The sequence below is a fragment of the Ursus maritimus genome, unplaced genomic scaffold, assembly GCF_017311325.1.
Source record: "Ursus maritimus isolate PB19 unplaced genomic scaffold, ASM1731132v1 scaffold_12, whole genome shotgun sequence".
NCBI lineage: Eukaryota > Metazoa > Chordata > Mammalia > Carnivora > Ursidae > Ursus > Ursus maritimus.
Window position 1 is genome coordinate 12,569,338 of NW_024423564.1, and position 19,211 is coordinate 12,588,548.

The following is a 19,211-nucleotide window of genomic DNA, read 5'->3' on the forward strand; positions in this document are numbered from 1 at the left end:
AAAATAAATAAGTGGCCGTAGACTTATGCTACACAATAAATGGCAAAGCATGTAGCAAGAGCATTTGGAATACTCTCCAAGCTCAGTGGCAGGACAGCTTGGCTTCTGTTTCCCTATTCGTAGTCCACATACCCCCAACCTGTAATTTCCCGCATTGCCCACTGATCCCACCACTGGTGGCCTGACGACTCCATGCACCTCGCAGGCTATGTATGCTTCGGGCCATGGCACAGGTGGCTGGTCACCAGGACCTCCCCATGCAGTCCCAGAGAGCAGACAGATAGTTGTCCCTAGTCACTTCCACACGAGCAAATGTCAGTTGATCTGCAAGCACCCTGCTAGGGGTCATCGCAAGACGCTGTAATTTAAGCCTTGTCGGAAAGAGCCAGGAAAGGGAAAATTGGTTGTCCCTCATGAACATTTAGATGCAACCCCGTGTTCAAGGGAGAACTCTGTACGGAACACAGCAGAAAGTGAAAGTATAACATGGAAGTCTATTGAATCCATTCCAGATCATTTTGATGCAACTAGTAACAAAAACATTCTTGTAACAACATTGAAAAACCAGCCAAATTGCTAAGTGAATGGGAGGCTGGAACCACAGTTACCAGCCAGGACCACCCTCAGCAAATGGAGATGGTTACACATCCTGCTTGTACCCCAGCTGAGGGGAGGGGAGGGAGAAAAACTTCCCCCACTGTTTGTATGGCTTTTGTCAGAAGAGCATAAGCCAAAGAACCCTCCACCCCCACCGCCAGGGAACTGGTCAGCGTGGAAGCACCTCCTCGCTTGGTGAGCTGCACCCTTTCTCAGCTTCTTCAGCGGGGACACTGGCCTGGGAACGGGCAAAGGCCATGCTGTCCTGAAGATGGTAGGAACGACACCTCCACCCCTGCTGTGATGTGCCTTTTCTTTTCATTTTCTTGGTGCCTTCCCTGAGGGAACTGAAAGGTAGGTTTGGGTGCGGTGTGGCACTAAAGACGATAAGGAGGTAACTTTTTGTAAAGGTAATTTTGGAGTGAGGGCTGACAGTCTTTGTTCCTAACCTCGCAGGTGTGGAAGTGGAGTGCTCCGTCTATCCCGTCATCATGCTCTGTCCTCAATCAACCAGTACGGCTGCGTGGGGTTTGAGCTCTGGAGTTGGGAGATGTAAACTTGGGGAAGGAAGAGTTCCTGAAGGAGGTGAGGCAGTAAATTAAGTGTCCTGAGTCTCGTTACTCTTCTCGGTCCTTCTCTAAGACCCTTTGGAGGCATATTTGTGGGAAGGAACAAGGACTTGATCTCTCTTTCTTCCCAGAGCCTCCCATTTCCCTTCCCTTCATCCTCAGGATGGGCCACAGAGATGCTCAGAGAGATCCCAGCCACGGCTCCGCCTTCCTTCCAGCCCCAACCTCTGGAGAGCAGGGAGGTGGGCTTCTCCATTATATGCAGGGCAGAAGCATGCAGATTTATAAATCCAAACAGACAGCTGGCGTTCTGAGGCAAAACCTCCATCTAATCATCCTTCCATCCTACAGTCCCCAGTGGACCCAACAGGTGGATGGCTTAAGACAAGTTACAGCAAGAGCAGCTGGCTCAAAGACCAGGCCCGTCTGACAAGCCTCCTCATAGGTGTGCCCATCCACGTAGATGTGGAAAGTGTGACGGGGGAGGGGGGGGATGGAGACCCTTGGACCTCCTGGCACAGAATCCACTATCCCCGGCACTCCTACCCCAGGAGCCACCATGACGATGGGGGCTGAGCTGGTACCCCAGTAAAGGTGGGCACTCTGCAACCTGAAAAGAGTAAGAAAAGGGCCCCTGTGGGTTCTGGAATGGACTCCTTTCCCAGGATGAGTGTTGTGTCCTTAGGGTCACTGGGCATTCCTCTCAGCCAAGGGAACATCCTACCCAAACCAGTGATTAAGTGTTCTGGGCCTGAATCTGTGCTATCCAAGTTCACAGCCCAGCTCTGCCACGAGCTGTGTGACCATGAACAAATCACTAACTTCTCTCTGCCTCGGTTTCCTCCATTTAATGATAGGATAATAGTACTATCTCTTAGAATATTATTATGAATATTAATCCAGGAGGATGGTGGGAGGGGGATGATCCAATCATGGGGAGGAGGGAATGAGAGAGTGGCTTTCTCAAGGTGTCTTTGAGGGACTCATGGACATATTTGTTTCCAAGGACAGATTTTGGGACTGCCAAGTGGGGAGAATGAGTCTTTAACTCCAAGCATCCCTTTCCCCCTGCCCTCTGTTACGACCAACCACCTTTGGAGAAGGCTTGTCTGAGTTGGAGCTTGGGGGGTTTGTAGTGTCATAAGGGACATAGGGCGCTTCACACAACAGGTGCCTGGGCAAAGAGACAGGGCAAAGAGACAGATGGGGAGGTATGGGGTGAAAAGCCCCGGGGTTGGTCAACAGGTACCACCCACACCTGAGCATGCAAAGACCAGGGGCAGATGCCTAATGGCCTGAAAGATCTCTTGCCTCCTGTGTATATTTGACAGAAGCAGGAGGGGAGCAAAGGAGGAGAGAAAACTCTGATCTACACTGTGGTCTTTGAGCTGGATCAGGAGCAGAGCAGAGGAGGAGACCAAAAGGGAGTGTCCAAGAGTTGGGGGGACGGGAAGGTGCAGGAGCTGGGGGAAGGAAGGCAGCCAGCTGCAATTGCACAGGAGCAGAGGGGCTCCTCCAGTTGCCAGACTCTGCAGCTGGGTCATCAGCTCACCTCAAAACCTTGGGGCCTCCCTGGGTCTTTCATCACCTTGCCTTCCCTCTCTCAGGTGTTCCTGGGTTTGTAATTCATCAGATGTTTTGGGAGGCACTCTATCTCTCCCACTGAGCAGAAGGAAGATTGTGGAGGGCCTTACCTTGAGGGTGAAGCTCTTAAGGTTGACATACACAATCCACTGGTCCCCCTTCTAAGCACAGGGCTCCTCCTGGGGGGGGTGTTCCACACCTTGGTGGCCCCTTTCAGGAAGGAACAGTCCTGGGGCAGGTGCAGGAGGAACCGTCCTGACTCCGATGTGCCCTGCTCTGCTCAGACCGCCTTCCCCTCGTCCCTCCCCTTCTTTTCTCCACACCCCACCAATCCTTGCTGGAAATAAGAGTTCATGGTTCCATTTCCACCCCAGCTCCCCTGCTTTGCTTCCAGTCCAGCGCACAGTGAAGAGGTCACTAACAGGAAACCACCATCTTATTTGACCTTCAAGTGATATTCAGAGAAGTTAAGCCATTTGTCTAAGATCACCTAACTAGGAAGGTGGCAGAGCCAAGATCCAAACCGAATTTCTCTTTTCCGAGCTGTCTTCCAGCGCACACCCAGGTCCCTAGAGCTTGACCTTACAACCTGTGCATTGGATTCCCAACAGGACCAAAGTGCCAATTAACCGCTCTGCGCAGGCATTCCTGGGTTCTGCCCCTCATTAGTCTGTGGGCTAGGGAAAGCTTTTAACCTCTCTGTGGTGCCCTCTCTTCAACTTTATTTTTTTTTTAAGATTTATTTATTGGAGAGACAGAGAGAGACAGAGATAATGAGAGAGAGCAGGAGCAGGGAGGAGGAGAAGCAGACTCCCCACGGAGCAAGGAGCCTGATGCGGGACTCGATCCCAGGACCCTGGGATCATGACCTGAGCCGAAGGCAGATGCTTAACCGACTGAGCCACCCAGGCGCCCCTGTTTCCTCAACTTTAAAATGTTTTTTAGAACTTTAATACTCCTGCTTCATGGTGTTCGTTGTGAGGGTTACGTAAACAGTAAACAAAAAGCATCCAGCATAATGCTTGGCGCACAGTTGTCATCTGGTCAATATGCTGAGCGTTTAGCCTGCTCAAGACCCACGTTAGGTAGATCGGTAGCGAGCTCATAGGTGGCTGCGAGGCTGTGCTGCACAGGCAGACTGCAGCGGACGGGGATCCACAATGAGTCCCTGGTGGACGGCACCTCCTGGGACAACATAGAACGCAGTGCTGAGGACCTGGGGAGAAAATAATCCAGAAAAATGACAGCAACGCGCCTGTCCTGGGAAGAGCGATGCTGAGAGCTCGGCTGCTCGGGGAGATAAGTACTCTTATTATCCCCATTTTGCTGATGAAAAAACTGGGGCACAGAGAAGATAAACAACTTGCCCAAGGCTGCACAGCCAGCAAGTTAGCGACCAAGCCAAGACGTGAAGCCCGGCAGTCTGACTCCAGCCTGAGCTGTTGAATATTCTGCTTTTCTGCTTCTTGAGAACACAATGACCGAAGGAAACCACGAAACCGCTTAGAAGATCAGAGAGCTGTCCCAGATAACGTCTACCTTATCGTTAGAAAATCTGAGCACTGGGGCATTGTTTAGGGGGCTTTGGGGAATGAGTTCCCCTACTCCAGCAGAGCTTGCCACCCCTGTCCTGTGGTACGTACATCTGGTGTTTTCGCAGTCATAAGAGAATATTCAAAGCCCCTCAGAAATAAATCCCCGAGTGTCTGGTTCTCACTGCCTTTCGGATTGCATAGACACCCCCAGCCGCTCCTCCGCAGAATTCCTGGTCTTCTGCTCCCTGAGCCCCCTTAGCTCATCTGCAGATCGGGCCTGTATGACTTCCTTCGTAAGCTGTGACGATTAAATAGGCTCATGAAAGTAGGGTTCAAAGTCTAAGTTAAAAATCATTTTTCTAGAAGGAAAAGAAGGGAAGAGAAGTGGGAGAATCAGGGGAAATTCATGCTGAAATGAAGGTGTCTGGACCCAGAAACAGCCTTACACCCTAATAGCCTTAGTGCCTGCTTTGGGCACCATGCTTTAGAGGAAGACGTGCAAACTTTTCTATAAAGGGACAGACAGGAATATTGTCGGCTTTGCAGGTCATACTGTGTCTGTTGTGACTTCCCAACCCTGCCATTGCAGAAAGAAAGCAGCCATAGGCAGTATGTCAACAACTGGGCATAGCTGTGTTCCAAAAAAATTTAATTACAAAAACAGGCAGTGGACTGGATTTGACCTATGGGCGACAGCTGGCTGCCCCCTGCTTTTCGTGGTTCTGCTCTGGTCCTCCTCCAACTGTACCCCTTGCCACGAGACGAGACTCCAGGGCTAAGGGCACATCCACCTGGATCTCACATCTCTCCTCCTCTACACCGTGACCCAGGATCCCTGTTCAAATAGCCTGGTGTCCACTGTCAGGGCTCGCCTAGGCCTTGGCCTTGGTCCCGTCATCCTGAGTGTGGACCCCAAGGCTGGTGTGCATACGCTTGGCCCAAAGGATCTTGTGTGTGTGTGTGTGTGTGTGTGTGTGTGTGTGTGTCTGTGTGTTGGGGTGGGGGTGGGCTACAGTCGAAGCTTGGGTGCCAAGACTGAGGTGCTCACAAGCGTGCGTGTGAAGCCCCTGCTGTGTGAGAAGCTGAAAGGGAGAAGAGGGGAGTTGCCCGTGGGCTGAGCGCCGAGCACATGCTTGTACCGAATTCCCTGGAGTGTGAGAACGCTAAATTCAAACCTGATCTCCTAGGCTGTTGTGAAATCCTGTTTGTTAACATGGGAGTACAAATTATATTTTAACAGTTAGCTCTTTTAAATATTTAAACATATGAAATGCAGACCTCCACGTGTGCCCTAGCTCTGGGCCCCACAAATAGTAAGAACGGGACAGCCTAACACCACAGGGTCAAGATTGCACAAATGAGGCCACACTTGCTGAAGCAAGATGATTTTGTGTGTGTGTGTGTGTGTGTGTGTGTGTGTGTGTGTGTGCCTGCCTCAGGGAACAAGTCAGCAGCTGCAGGAGAACAGAGCCAAGTCCAAGGTCTGGGAGGAAGTCAAGGGAAGGCCCCGAGGGGGCGATTTGGAGGGCCTCATCTAGCCTCCCAAGAATCCCACACGAGAACTCCTGGAGAGGAAGCACACAGTCAGGCCGCCTTGCTGCTCTGATATTAGTGAAGCTTGGAAGCAAAAAGAGATATTTCAAAGCCCAAGTTAGTAACCTGAGGCCTGAACTGAGTCACTAACACATAGAGGCTCAGAAGGCAGCCCAAGTTAGTAACCTGAGGCCTGAACTGAGTCACTAACACATAGAGGCTCAGAAGGCGGCTGCCCAGCCATTTGGTCGAGGAGATTTCAAGATGCTCAGGGCCCTACTCCAGGACAGCATGGCCAGTCCTCTCTAGGAGTCCATCTGCAGGGAGCCCCAGTCCACTGCTCCTCCCCTCTGACCATCTTGGCCTGGCTGGTGGGTCAGCAACAGCCCCTACCTGCCCAAGAGGCCATAGGATACCCATGACCCAGGGATGACAGGGGCAGCCAAACCACCTGCCTCTAGGCAGGAGCAGAGCAGCAATGACCGTGGGAGCTCCTGAATATCTGGACTAAAGTCAGATCAACTGTTGGTGGCGGGGGGAGCGAGCAGTTCCAATGATTAAGACTGGATTTCTCATCAGTCCAGCGAGTTAAGGGCACAGGATCAGATTTATTCTGACTTAGAAAATTAAAACTGATGCTTTTGTAATGAAGGATTGTGGTGGAGTCAGTGTTTACCCTACTACACATGTGGGGGGAAAACGCTCTTAACTCAGACTGTGCTCAGTAAATGGTAGTCAAGATTATTACAGTTATTATTTTAAAAGTCTAGGGGAAACCCACCAAAAGGACAGAACCATGTAATCAGTAAGAAAACGAGGTAGAAGGCTGCAAAGGAACGTAAGAATGGATCAGCCCAGATACGTGAAGATGATCTCCCCCAGGTTCCTGTGTCTCGCTCTGCCCAGCTCTCTGCCCTCTTCCCAGCCCGCCGGGACTGTGTTACCTTCAAGGTCATGACACTTGTTTGCAGACTTTCTGAAACAAGTCGCATTGCAGGTCCAAGTTGTGGATTCTGTCCCAAGGAAGGTTTTTTGCTATTGTTACATTGCCTATCCTGACTCAAAGCCTAAACCAAAGACATTCCTTCCCAGACTTCTGCTCTTTTCCAGTCACGCAGACTGTCTGTTCTAAACTCAAAGCTCCACTGTGGAAGAGGAGGAGAACATGGCTGGAGGGCTTGGAGTCTAGAAAGGGAGGAAGACTTTTAATCACTCAGTATCCAACAAGTACCGCAAACTTCACGGGAAGTCTACACTTGGCAATGAGCTGCTAGGAGCTTCTAAGGGATGAATCCAATCTGCGTCAAGGAGCTTCACTCTACTTAGTGAGGCAAATACCCAAATACAATTAAATAGAATCCTACGGGGAATGAAGGGTACGCTAAATAGAGTATCCGCCTTTAAAATGGGTAAAAGAAATAATGAATCATGGAACATTACATCAAAAACTAAGGATATATTGTATGGTGACTAACAGAACATAATAAAAAATTATTATAAAAAATAAAATGTGTAAAAGAAAATCAATTCAAAATATATGAATGGATGGGGCATCTGGGTGGCTCAGTCAGTTAAGTGTCCGACTCTTGATTTCAGCTCAGGCCATTTTCTCAGCGTGGTGAGACTGAGTCCCACATCGGGCCCTGTGCTGAACATGGAGCCTGCTTGAGATTCTCTGTCTCCCTCTCCCTCTGCCCCCCCCAACACCCTCGCCAGCTTGCACGCACGCATGCGCTCTCTCTCTAAAAAAAACAATATATATGTATCTATAGATATATATAGATATACGTGTGTGTATATATATACACATATCTATAGATATATACAGTTCATATATGAATATATATTCATATGGAGTATTTCATATGTATATACGAATGGAGTATTTATGCCAGCTACTTTATAAATACAATTATGATTTGGTTCCAGCTTTCTAATAACTTACATCCTTAGGGGGAGAGACAAATACGTAAACAAACTGTTCCTTTTTTCTCCAAACCGGAAATTAGAAAAAAAAATAATTGTAGCAAATGTGTGTTGCAACCAAACCCTAAAGAATATGAAAGTATATAAGGCAGAAAATGAAAGTAACTACTCAGTGTCTTAAAAAACCCCACTGTTAATGGTTTAGTATATATTATTCCTAACTTTCTTTTTTCTCTGTCTCTGCCTATCTCTGTACACACACATTCAACAATCTAAGATAAAGCATCCTTACATGTCATCAATTTAGATATATCAATTTTATGCCCTTTTAATGGCTGCAATCTCCCACTGATTTTAGTTGCTTCTAGATTCTACAATAACAGGCAATGCGTTTGTATAAAAGAACGTGCACTTAGCTGTTTCTGTACTACTCTTCGAAATGTGCATCTCCCCTCCACCAGTGTATGGAGTATGCCTGTTACCCCCATTCTAGCAAATAATGGGTATTACCAGTCTTTTGTAACTTGTATATTAAACAATGATGCCTTCTTATTTTAACATATTAACATGAAAGGTTGAGCAAGTTATTTTAACGTATATTAACAATAAAGGTTAACTTATATTAAAATAAAGGTTGAGCAATTAAAGATTGTATTCATCGGCCAATACTATTGCTACTCTGAGTTGCCTGCCCATGCCTATCGGACTGCCCATCTTTCTGGTACTGCTTTTCAGGAGTTCTCTCTGTATTACATATATTGATCTTTTCTCTCTCATATTTATTTCCATTTTCCCCTCTTTTCCTTCATATTTTGTTTATATTGTGTTTGTGCAATTACAAAAATGTTTTTATGAAGTATAATCTGTCAGTCTCCATGTGCGGCTTCTGATGGAACCCGGGAAGGAGGACGTGGGCAGGAGCGATGCAAGGTGCAGGTGGAAGGAGCAGGGGGTTGAGTCCAAGCAGCACAGCAATAACAACGGGTCGGAGATAGTGAATGGAACGAGGGGATGCTCTGGCAGGGATCAGACTGGCTTCCTCTGGAAAGAGCTTTGATGAGAGAAATAAGTCAGTCTGAGAAAGACAAATCCCATAGGATTTCACTCGTATGTGGAATTTACGAAACAAAACAAAAGAGCAAAGCGGGGAGAAAGAGAGGCAAACCAAGAAATAGACTCTTAACCATAGAGAACACACTGATGGTTACCAGAGGGGAGCTGGGTGGGGGGATGGGTGAAATAGCTGATGGGGTTTGAGGGGGGCACTAGTGATGAGCACCAGGTGTTGTAAGGAAGTGTTGAATCACTATATTTTTCCCCTAAAATTAATCTTACACTGTATGTTAACTAACAGGAATTTTAACGAAAATTTTTTTTAAAAACGAGAGCCTTGAGATAGGATTGGAAAGACAGTCTGGGCATTGCCAGGGTGCAGAAGAAAAGTTAGAAATTTTTCAGCACTCAACCATCAGTGAAGTCTTGGGGGCAGGAATGGTCTCCCTGGGCAGACACAGGGAGCAAGAGTGACCGATGAACCTTTAGGGGTGTCACGGCAACTGGGCATTGCCAGATGGCCAGAGATGTGAGGACATCCATTTTTGGTTAATAAGGTCAGATTTAAATGACCGTCCTGGGTCACCTTGATTTACAGGGCCTAAGAAGGCAAGACCTAGCTCCGAAACCCCAGGGAAGACTTGAGTCCCTAAAAGTGGGACCAAACCCAAGGTTTGGTCAGAAACCATATGCTTTAGTGATTTGCTTGAGGAGGAAATTCAGAAGCTTGTTCTGCTAAAGGAACGAATAAGAATGGAAGATGCGTTTTATTAATCAGCGAGGCAACAGAGGCACTGTCACTGTCGGGACAGAAACCTGGGTGGAGGGGCGCCTGCGTGGCTCAGTCCTTAAGCGTCTGCCTTTGGCTTAGGGCGTGATCCCAGGAGTCCCACATCTGGCTCCCTGCTCTGCTGCGAGCCTGATTCTTTCTCTCCCACTCCCCCTGCTTGTGTTCCCTCTCTCGCTGGCTGTCTCTCTCTGTCAAGTTAATAAAATCTTTAAAAAAAAAAAAAGAAAGGAAAAGAGAAGAGAAGAGAAGAAAAGAAAAGAAAAGAAAAGAAAGAAAAAAAGAAAAGAAAAGAAAAGAAAAGAAAAGAAAAGAAAAGAAAAGAAAAGAAAAGAAAAGAAAAGAAAAGAAAAGAAAAGAAAAGAAAAGAAAAGAAAAGAAAAGAAAAGAAAAGAAAAGAAAAGGTAGGAGGCCGGGGGAAGCAGCGCCCTCTGGTGGTAGTTGTCAGGCGGCTCAACACCTGGTGGGCTCCTGGGCAGGGTACTGTCCCCCCAGCCTCTCAGTCTTTTCTTGGGATAGGGTTTGTCTCGGAAAAGTTGGGAGGATGAGTAGGGAGAGAGGAATGAGTCTATAACCTGGCTCACTGTGGAAATAGGTATGGACCCAAAAGAAGGAGGAAGCAGAGGGGGAACACCAGGGAAAGTCAAAGGGGAAAATGCAGAAAAAGAAGAAGAAACGCTCTGTTCTAAATATAGCAAGATGGGTTTTCCTTGCTTGCCCCAACACGCATGCATTCCTAAGGCTTGACACCTCTCCATGTTGCTTTCTGGGACCTGGTTCAGGCCTAAACTTGGTATAACAGAAAGGGGCATTTTGTTTATGTGCCTCCAGGCAGAAGAAGGGATGGGCTTTCTCAGCATATGTCAGCCTTGGGAACACATGGGAAGCATGCTAAGAAAGGCTGGTCTACAAGACAGAGCACTGGGAAGGAAAAGAGGAGAGAGCAGCTTCTGAAAGAGGTATTTGTTCCTTGGTGAGAAGAGTGCACCTGCGAGAAAAGACCCAGCCCAAAAAGAACTAGGGAGGAACCAACCAAAGGAGATGCCCAAACACCCACCTTATCTGAGAACCCCTTCTGCATGAGAAGTCACTACCCCACCTGAACTAAAAACCTCTTGTACGCCCTTCTGGACTTTGTGCGTGAGACTGGACTATATAGTAAAGTAGTTGAATAATGGACTCTAACCCTTCTCCCTTCCCGAGGAATGCAAGGTCAAGACTGCTTCTCGCTCCCACCATTTCGTCAGGATGTATTTCTGACAAAATAGGATCTCAGTAAGTCGTTAAATAAACAAGCATATGAGTAAATGAATAGGTGTTTCCTCTGTGTACTTCCAGCCAGCCCCTGTACCAAGTAGGGCCATCACTGGTTGTTAATTGTTGATAAATGGATGAATGAATGAGTGGCCTCTTGAGAACCCAGATTTGGTGGTTGCCAGACTAGCGGTAAGCTGAAAGATGTTGCATAAAGTCTTGTCTGGGTTGAACCACCTGTGAGAACTTCACTCAGATACAGGATGTGGGCAGAGAGCTTCTCATGTTCCTTCTTTCAAGGGTGGGTGTTGGGCACTGAAAGTGTCTCTGCTTTGCTAGTGGGGCCAGTGCAGGGGCTGCCAGATCTGCAGAACTGAGAGTTGGGGGAGGAAGGAGGAAAGGAAGGATGTAAGCACCAGCCAGAGATGAGAAGGAAACCATTGTCAGGGGCTCATGCTGCAGAAGAGAGGGCCAGGACCCTGGAAGGAGCCTGAGACAGTCATTCATCACCTACCCTTGCACCTGCCCTGACTCTTCAGGGACAGAGGCTAGGGAAGGTCTTTACAGAGTGGGGTTGATAGGGTTACCTTTCCCATGGGATCATTTGTGGAGATTAAATGTGATCATGTGTGTGCGGCACAGTACCTCGGCCCAGGATGTACACTCAATAAATATCTGATATTATTTTCCAATACATTCTGGATGTTCACTTCAATTTTCCATCACATTGGTAAAGAAGGGAGGTGGAAAGTTACGAGGAGCCCACACCTGTGGTATCAGGTCCTATGGCGTTATCACCCATGGCCTCACCCTGAGGCCGTGGCTGCAGGAAACTTCGAACGTATAGCCCAGTGATGGTTCCTGGAGTCACAGATTGGGTTCTCTAGAAACAGATGTGGAGCCATAACTTGGGCACAGATCATTCACCAGGAATTGTCACCTTGTTAAAGGCTTGGGAGGAGGCAGGAGTGGGCAGGGGGAGAAGCCGAGTCATGATGAAGCCCTGACAAAGCTTTGGCCGACCTGGCCAGGAGCTCCAGAACAAGGGCTGTCCATCAGAGTGGTCCTGCTTCAGACCAAAATGCCTGAGCCTCATTCAGTCACCTAGTAAGGACATGACCTTGGGAAAAGGGATCTCTGCATCAGAGCTGACCCTGAGAAAACCAGCAGCTGAGGCACCCCTATGGCTGGGCAGCAAGTCCCTGGAACAAGCCCTTCTGGAGAAAAGAGGCCTTTTGTGACCCTAGCCCCTCATCGCCTGACACACAGAAGCAGATGTTTTCTACTCTAATTATTTTTTGATGAGCCCCATTTGCTTAAGTGTTGATGGTCACAACACATTTTCACAGACATGGTCTCTTGTTGCAGGCTGGTAAGAGGGGCCTTTGGGGGAAATCTGAGGCAGATGTCAAAGTGGGGAGAATTGGAAACCTCATCCCACTGGTCTGTGATGGAGTGGGTCTCAGTCCTTCTAAACTGTCTGATGCACTGGGCTTGAAAGACCTTTCCCAGCTAGTCTGGAAGAAGGTAGGGGGAGGGGGTCAGTACCGCAAGTGTTAGAAGACAGAAATTGAGGGGGAGGGAGTGCTCAGAGCAGCTAAGCCGAGAAAAAGTGACATGGTTTGAGTATAAAGGTCAGCCTAAGCGCCCAAAACACCTGGGCACTACTCCTAGCTCCAGCAACAGTCTTTGTCTTTAGGCAAATTAGTTCCCCACTCTGAGTTTCACTTCCTCTACCACATGCCAATGGACTCACACTCAACTTGGTATCCTAGAAACTAGCATGGAGGCTGAAACGCACTGCGCATTTAAGAAGAGTTTGTGGTTATATGGAGGTTCCTCAAAGAGTTAAAAATAGAGATACTCTACGACCCAGCAATTACACTACTAGGTATTTACCCAAAGGATACAAAAATACGCATTCAAAGGACACACCCTGATGTTTATATTCACATTTACAGCAGCATTATCAAAAATAGCCGAACTATGGAAAGAGCCCAAATGTCCATCGACTGATGAATGGATAAAGATGTGGTCTATATATACACAATGGAATATTAGTCGTCCGAAAGAATGAATTCTTGCCATTTGCAATGATGTGGATAGAGCTAGAGTGTATCATGTTAAGGGAAATAAGTCAGTCAGAGAAAGACAAATACCATATGATCTCATGCATATGTGATATTTAAGAAACAAACCAGATGAACATAGGGGAAGGGAAAAAAAAGAGAGAGAGAGAGAGAGAGGGAAGCAAACCAAAAGAGACTCTTAACAACAGAGAACAAATGAAGGTTGATGGAGGGAGGTGGGTGGGGGATGGGCTGGATGGGTGATGGGGATTAAGGAGGGCACTTGTTGTGATGAGCACTGGGTGTTGTATGTAAGGGATGAATCGCTAAATTCTACACCTGAAACCAATATTGCACTATATGTTAACTAACTAGAATTTAAACAAAAACTTGAAAAAAACAAAACACCAGATATTCTGTCTCTTACACAGACTGAACACATACTTTCTTTTGGTGGTTACTGCACAGGAAGGACCTGGGGACCCCATTCCGGTACTCAGAGTCGCTCTGCTCTTCATAACTTTTTTTTTAAAGATTTTATTTATTTATTTGACAGAGAAAGAGACAGCCAGCGAGAGAGGGAACACAGGCAGGGGGAGTGGGAGAGGAAGAAGCAGGCTCCCAGTGGAGGAGCCCGATGTGGGGCTTGATCCCAGGACTCTGGGATCACGCCCTGAGCCGAAGGCAGACACTTAACGACTGAGGCACCCAGGCGCCCCTGCTCTTCATAACTTTTAAATCCACTCGAGCTCCATCCATTTTCCAAGGAGCTGCGGCCACCTTCACCTCCACCTTCCGCATCATTATTAATTGTTTCATCTGAAGGCAAAAATGGCAAAATGAAATAAAAAAAGCAGAATTCATTAAAAAATAAGTGTGTGTGGGTACTTCCAGTTATGACTGAGTAACCCTCATGCCATAAACTAGAAATCAAGATTAAATCTACGAAACCAGGTTTTCAGATGTTAGGCGACCCATAGTGCAGGACTGTGAACTCTGAGTCCAAGTGGAAAGTGTTGGTTGAGCAGCTAAGAAATTAAGTTGGGATCTCAGAAGGTTCAATGCTTAGTAAAGGACACACTGGCCCTTAAAGACGACTCTAGCCCTTCCCTGACAAAGCTTAAACATGAGCTGCAGAATGCTCGAGTAAGTCTGTAAGTAATTGAACTGCCTGCCCACACACTCTAAACGTTCGACAACGTTACAGTGTTCGGCATCCAATGATAATTATTAGATATGCCAAAAAACAGGAAACGTGACTCAGAACCAGGGGGAATAATCTGTCTAGAAACAGGCCTAGAAGTGACAGAGATTAACCCACAAGGGCCATGAAGCAGCTCTTGTAAGTACGTTCAAGGATGTAAAGGGAGGGGCGCCTGGGTGGCACAGCGGTTAAGCGTCTGCCTTCGGCTCAGGGCGTGATCCCGGCGATCTGGGATCGAGCCCCACGTCAGGCTCTTCTGCTATGAGCCTGCTTCTTCCTCTCCCACTCCCCCTGCTTGTGTTCCCTCTCTCGCTGGCTGTCTCTATCTCTGTCGAATAAATAAATAAATAAAATCTTTAAAAAAAAAAAAAAAGGATGTAAAGGGAAACGTGAGTACGATGAAAAGAGAAACCCAGTTAAAAAAGGAAGTTAAAAAATGAAATACTCAATATGAAAAATTCACTGGGTGGGCATAGAAGTTGATGAGATTCTGGAGAAAAAGATGGCAATAGAACTTCAAAGCAGAGTAATGGAAACTAGAGAAAATGACAAAAAACCAGGAGCTAAATCATGCAGGTGCCCTGTAGGTCACTTTAAGGATTTTGGCTTCTCCTCTGGGTAACCTGGGCACCACTGGAGAGTTTTGATGACGGAAGTGATACCATCTGATTTGTCTTTGAATGGGATCACTCTGGCTGCTGTGTGAACAGACTGCAGAGGGGAAGGTGGCCTGTTAAGGGAATGCTAGTAATATTCTGAGTGAGAAATGATGGCGGCTTAATCCAGGTTAATATCAGGGCAATGAGAAATGATTGAAATCTGGGATATATTTTGTAGTTCTGTTTTGTTTTTTGTTTTTTTGTTTTTTTGTCTTAAGTAAGTTGTGTACCCATCGTGGAGCTCAAACTCACGACCCCAAGATCAAGCATCCCGTGCTCTACTGAGTGAGCCAAACAGGCATCCCCAGGGATATATTTTGATGGAGGAACAGGCAGGATTTTTTCATGCACTGGATTTAGAATGAAGAGTGATGGCAAGTTGTATACACTGAGCCATTGACCATTTCTTAAGAGCAAGAACTATGTATCTGTTAGGACTGCATTTAGGTGTGTGTAACAAAAATCCCAATGACATAAACAAATGGAGGCTTATTCATTTCACATGACTAGTTAGACCAAGGTTGGTCTATTACTCAAGGTTACCATTGGTATTCCAGGCTCTTGTTATCTTTCTGTGAAACCATACTTTAACAGATTGTATCTTTGCCCTTGTTCTTGTGCCTCATGGGCCCAAGGTGGCTGCTGTACTTCCAGGCATAGCATCAGTATTCCAGGAAAGAAGAAATGACAAAGGAACAAAACGCACCCTGCTGGTTGAGTTTGTCCCTTTTTTACCCAAGAAAGCAAAAGCTTTCCTGGAAGCCACATCCAGCAAACTTCTCCTTATATTTCCTTGGGTCACGTAGCCAACTTAGGAGAATGAGATTCTATGTGTGGCCTAGGCAAACTGCAATTCATTCTTTATGGCCAGCGTAGGAGGTCTTCTTTCCTAGAGTCAAAAGATTTCTGCTGGTAGCTAAATGCATGAAGTTCTGTTAGCAGAGTGAAAGGGGCATACTTCATGAAGAATGTTGGATTAGTGATTGACAATTTCTACCATTGATTGAATGCTTTTTGCAATTTTGTTACAAAACAACTTTCCCCACTTTCTGTGTTTGGCAGGTATATATCATAAACATGCACTGCTACCATGTCGGCAGGATGGCATAGTGATTTTGAAAGACTTCACAAATAAGCTAGTTGAGAGAAAGGAGAGATGTGAAGGGGGAAAGGGTGGGCGTGGTTGATCTCAGATTGCTAAAAAAACACAACAACAACAACAACAACAACAACAAACTGGTCTGTGAGAATAGCAATGCACCGGAGATTCGTGAAGTCTGTAGAAGAGGGTAGGCCAGTTTGGCTGTCGGTTTGTCCATCTCATTCATTGGAGGTTATCTTGAGAAACAAGGGAAGGGCAGAGTGAAGAACCAGTAGAGCTGTGAGGGGGGAAAAATGCATGTTCTGTTAAAGCTGGAGGCAAAACCCCTTTTAGGGAACTTCTGCTGTTGTTGTCGTCATCAGCAAAGCACTTGCCTAGCACTCGATTCTGAAAAGTTAGGTCCCAGGATCTGGTTTAGAGAGCAGCACATGGCACAAAGCAAGCAAAATTGCTTTGCCAAATAAAGAAGAGTTTTGAGTTTTGGCTGGCCACACCACAGGAGGGGTAAAGGGATCCTGGGAATTCAAAAGGGAAGGGGAAAATTGAGATGGATGGGAGAGACCATGACCCTCAGCCAGCAGGCATTACACCCTGTCCCCATTTTACAGGGAAAGAGTCCCATGGCTTTCACATGGTAGAGCCAGGATTTAAAGCCAGATATTCAGGGGCGCCTGGGTGGCTCAGTCGTTGAGCATCTGCCTTTGGCTCAGGGCGTGACCCCGGTGTTCTGGGATTGAACCCCACATCAGGCTCCTCCACTGGGAGCCTGCTTCTCCCTCTCCCACTCCCCCTGCTTGTGTTCCCTCTCTCGCTGTCTCTCTCTCTCTCTGTCAAATAAATAAATAAATAAATAATCTTAAAAAAAAGGGAATAGGGTTATTCCATAAAAAAATAAAAATAAAAATAAATAAACCCAGATATTCAAAAGACTGGGAAAAAAACAAAAACAAAAACAAAAAAACCCAAAAAAACCCAAACCCAGAACGAAACAAAAGCCTGGTGCTGTGTCTATCTGCAGCCCTGCCCCAGTCAGGGTCTAAGCGGGAAGCAGCTGGCTGGTCATTCACAAACCCTCGGGGCGTCTCCATCTCTGGAAAGGCTCTGTGGGGAAGGCCCACCTCAGTGTGAACTCCTGTGTCAGGTGCTCTGGCAGGAAGCTCTACGACAACCTTGGGGAACAGGCAGTTTCCTCTGGTTAGGGCTGCGGGTGATGGTTCCCCCACCTTCCCCAGAGAGAACTGGTAAACAACCTTGGCCCTGACTTCCACTCCCAGGTCTCCAGCAGCCAGGCCCCTGTTCCTGGGGCAACTGGTACGTTTCAATTTCCGGGTAAGCAAGGGGTTGGGATCTGGGCCCCCATAGAATAAGTACCACTCTGAATTTGGTTTCCTTTGGGGTTTTTTTTTCTTGTATATCACAAAAAGCAAAAACAATAAAGCAAAAGCAAAACAAAGCAGGTTTAATTTCATAGCCCCGTTCACCCTGGGAACCTGACGCTCATGGTCTCCCACATAGTCACACCTTGAGTGCTGCTCAGACTTCCCACCCGGCATGCGGTCCGGTGGGTGCTAAGTACTGCTTCGCTCTGCTTCCTCACTAGTGAGCTCTGTTACATACACCACTGAACTACCCGGCGTAATATTAGCTCAGATACTCCGCTTATTCAAATCATTTTCACAACTCACGTCTGCCTTGGGCTTTGCAAGAAGCCCACAGGTTACGTTGGGTGTGAAAACTCTGAGCGCTGAGATGGTGCGTCCTTGGCGTCAAGGTCAGGTTTGTGTGGCTCACTCTGCAGCACCCGGCGGCATGCCTGGGACGCAGTAGGCGCTCAGCAAAGGACAGGTGCAGGGAGAGGTGTTAGAGTGACAGGTAGAAATGACGACGTGGGTTTGGCGCACCTCAGCTCTCAGGTCTGGTACCGGTGCCGGCCGAGGCTGAGGCTGACCCTTACCCTTGAGTCGGCGTCTAATTTCAAGACACCAAGTTTGAGTGGCCGTATTCCGTAGAGGATGGTTTTGCAACACGCGTCAGTGTGGTGCCTATAGTTAAATAGACCAGTGCGCACCTATGTGAGTGTGTCTATCAGTCCAGACACACATCTTTGTGCATCTTTAAGTATGACCGAGACGTGAGATGGAATGATATTCTCTGTAGGAGCAAAAGGGAAGAGAAGAGAGCAGTCTCGGAGACCCACGTGGGAGGCCATGGTTGTGAGGGTGATGCCAGTCCTGCCCCCAGCCTCTCTACCCAACCACCTTTCCCTCTTCCCTCCAAGTCCCGCCCACTGTGGCTTTTCCCTTCCCCTCCCCCTCTCTTTACAGGCTTGTCTTTCAAAGTCTTTCATCATTTCCTTAGCTTCCCCCACGATGGCCATGGTCACAGTTGTTCAGCACAGCTCCTTCCTGGGCTGGGCAGGGACAGAGGAGGGGAATTGTGGGGGGTTGGAGGTCCTACCTTCCTGGGCTTTTTTACTAGGGTGAATGTGGACAGCTGGGTGTCGATGTCATTAATCAGTCAATGAACAAATATTTACTGATTTCCATGCCCTAGGGCTGCATTAAGTGCTCGCTGCTCTCTGTTGTCTCTGCTCATTAAATGAATAAAAAGGAAAAAATGGAAGATAGTTATTCATCAGATCCCTTCACTGGGCTGAAGATGGGCTGGGACAAAGTCATCTCGGGTTCTGATCCTGACAGCCACGAACTAGTTGTGTAGTACGAGACTTCCCCACCATCCCACACACACACCCTCCACCCCACTCCCTGCCCCTCCAGGAAGGCCCAGGACTGGCAGACTCTCATTTTCTCAAGGTGGGGATTTTCCTATCCCGGAGACCGTGCCCGCTGATGAGCCAGCATGTGACAGAGACAGCCTGGAGCATAGGAATGCCTCAGACACAGTCCCTTCTGACTTGACAGTCTACAATTCTAGGCTTCTTCTGTCAATAAATGACCAGAATATGGTGGTTAATGAGACAAGTGAGATGCAGGGGGACGAAGAGGGTGTGGAATTCAAGCAGGCAGTAGAAATATTTCACTGCGATTCAGACAAGGAGAAGAGTTGGGTTTCAAATTAGTCAATTAAAATTCATGTGGAAGACATCTTGGTAAAAGGGTTATAAAGGGTTACCATTCAAAAAATCAAAATAGTGATAGAAGATGCACTATATTCTGAGAAAGGCATAGGATTGAGAAGACTTTCTGACTCTAAGAAGGGTTCAGCTTATTAGGGCAGGGCTCATCTAGAATGATCTTGGAATTATTGTGCAAGCCTTGTTTCCCCATCCAGAGTCTCAGACCAAACCCTGACTCTAAAATGTCAGTTACTGCTGTCATG

The 19,211-nt window shown here is 47.3% G+C and overlaps 1 long non-coding RNA gene across 1 annotated transcript; it reads left to right on the plus strand.

Moving 5' to 3' along the window:
• The first annotated feature begins 521 nt into the window (after positions 1–521).
• LOC103675030 lies at positions 522–12,538 on the plus strand. The gene is made up of 3 exons (XR_571776.1): positions 522–951; positions 1,054–1,182; positions 10,416–12,538. It is a non-coding gene; the product is annotated as an uncharacterized LOC103675030 (long non-coding RNA).
• The last annotated feature ends 6,673 nt before the right edge of the window (positions 12,539–19,211 follow it).